The sequence below is a fragment of the Cyprinodon variegatus genome, unplaced genomic scaffold, assembly GCF_000732505.1.
Source record: "Cyprinodon variegatus isolate N-32 unplaced genomic scaffold, C_variegatus-1.0 Scaffold190, whole genome shotgun sequence".
In the NCBI taxonomy this organism is placed as follows: Eukaryota; Metazoa; Chordata; class Actinopteri; order Cyprinodontiformes; family Cyprinodontidae; genus Cyprinodon; species Cyprinodon variegatus.
In genome coordinates, this window is record NW_015150643.1 from 179,321 (window position 1) to 182,128 (window position 2,808).

The window sequence follows — 2,808 nt, forward strand, 5'->3', positions numbered from 1 at the left end:
CAGACTTAAAAAAATTATAAACAATAAACAAAATACTGTACTGTATTTGTTTTACAAAAAATAATGCTGTGCATCTAAAGAAAAGATAATGAACATACAGCTGTGGACATTTTTACACTTTATTTTTTTTACAGTATATTTATATATATATATAGAGAGATCTATATATATATATATATATATTTCTTTTTTTCCCCACCATTTTATTGTCATTACACTGTCAGAAGTACAGAGCAGCGACATGAACTCTCTGCATTCAACCCATCCTTTGGGGAGCAGTGAGCTGCCATTGTGCGTCACCCAGGGTGCAGTGTGGGGATTAACGTTAAGCATCTTGCCTAAAGACCCACACTGTCAGCTCATTCCCTCCTGTTAGGATACGAACCCTGGCTTCCAGCTCCATAATATCTATATATACATATATCTCCACAACTCCGTGATCTGTCCCTGCTGTGCTGTGACTTGTCTTTTGTGAGCCCTCTCTTCTTTTCACCTGAATTCAAACAATGGAACAATGGATCTGGTCAGCTCGTATCTCAATGCAATAATTGATCACATTTTCTCAACTGGAAGACAGAGTAAAGGGGACCCTTTCTTTACTGCCAGGGGATACTTCGTGGGATACACCATGGACTCCTGGAAGGCTTGGAGGATGGTGTGTTTTACAATATTGTCATTTCAGGATATGTAAAACGTATGGATTTTCGGATTTATGATACTCAGATTTCGCCTGTTTGGAGTTGGAGGACACCTGATGTATCTACAATTACAGAGGATGTCGCCAGCAATTTGGGCATTGATCGGGCTGCCGGCAGTGAATGAGCAGCCACGGGAGCGAGCCGCATGCTGGGTGCAATTGAGCACAGGCTGGCTGTGGTGGTTGAACTCAAAGGTGAAATGGGATAATATCTTGGATGCGCACGCTTGCTTCAAGGCGGAAAAGCCCACCAAACTTGGAATATTGGATTTCGCCATGTAGAGCCAGCAAGAGAAGACTCGAGGCTGACGATAAATTCCTGTGCAGCCTGCTCTCAAAACAATAAGGTTTATTTTGGATTCGGCCTCCCCTTCATCATACCTCCCCTGGATGTTATGGCAGAAGTGCCCTGAAGAACTTCTCCCCGACCCCCTCCCCTACCCGCGAACATCTGTTGATGCATCCAGAACTATAGAGCCGGTTGAAAAACACACATAACGCAGACAACTAATGCTCAAATGTCAGATTGACTTTCATGTGGCTTCAGCCTCTGATGTGAGCCTCTGCAGAAATGTTGGTCTCGTGTTTATATGTGCTTTTCTTGTGCTGAGGTTTTTTTGATATATCAAACTGTATCCTGTCAAGGATAAATTGTGAAATATGCTTTTTTTCCCCCTCTTCCACAATGCGGCTCCTATTTTTCACAGAAATAAATCAGCGCTATAGGGAACCGCCTCACGGTGGGGTCCTTGGCAGCCATAAGAACGCACTAAAGGCAGCGTTGTACAGCACACACAGCCTCAGTTAATCATTCCCCATCAGCCCCACCCCACCCCAATCTAGTACTGTAGATGTATGTTATGAATGGTTTGTACTGAAACTGAAATCTCGATTACAATTTAAATTGTAGTTGACAATAAAGAGATTGATTGATTGATAGACCTTTACATTTTTTACTCTTTGTTTTATTGCAGCCATTTCCTAAAATCAAAAAAGGTCATTTTGTTTCTCATTAATGTACACCCCATCTTGACAGAAACACACAGAAACGGTCATAAGTATTCAGACCCTTTGCTGTGACATTCATATTTAACTCACAGGCTGTCCATTTCTTCTGATCCTCCTTGAGATGGTTCTGCTCCTTCATTGGAGTCTTACTGTGTTTAATTATACTGAATTCGACTCTAGTAGGAAAGGCACACATCTGTCCATAGAAGACCTTACAGCTTACAGTGCATGTCAGAGCAAACAAGCATCATGATGTTAAAGAAACTTGCTCAGAGACAGAATTGTGGCAAAGCAGAGATCTAGCCAAGGTTACAAAAGAAGTTGTGCAGCACTCAAGGTTCCTAAGAGCACAGTGGCCTCCATAACAATTAAATGGAAGAAGGTTGGGACGACTAGAACTCTTCCTAGACCTGGGTGTCCAGCCAAACTGAGTGGCGTGACGGAAGTCTCTCCTCAGTGCAAGTAAGTAATGGTGGGAGAAGAGCCTTGGTGAGAAAAATATGAACATCACTGTGACTGAGCTCCAGAGATGCGGTAGGGCGAAAGAAGAAAGTTACACACTGTCAACTATCACTGCAGCCCTCCAGCAGTCAGGGCTTTATGGCAGAGAGCCTGACGCAAGCCTCTCCGCAGTGCAAGACAAATGAAAGCCTCATAGAGTTTTCCAAAAAACACATGAAGAGTCCCAGACTATGAGAAAGAAGATTTTCTGGTCTGACAAGACCAAGATTGAACATTTTGGGGTTAATTCTAAGCGGTATGTGTGGAGAAAAATAGGCACTGCTCTTCACCTACCCAATACAATTCCTGCAGTGAAGCATGGTGGTGGCAGCATCATGTTATGGGGCTGTTTTTCCAGCTGCAGTTACAGGACAACTTGTTGCAATTGAAGGAAAGTTGAATGCACCCAAGTACAGAGAAATCCTGGAAGAAAACCTCTTCCAGAGAGCTCAGGACCTCAGACTGGGCCAAAGGTTCACCTTTTAACAAAACAATGACCCCAAGCACACAGCTAAAATAACACAGGAGTCGACTGGGAACAACTATGTGACCATTCTTGACTGGCCCAGCAAGAGCCCTGACCTAAAGCCAACTGAGCATCT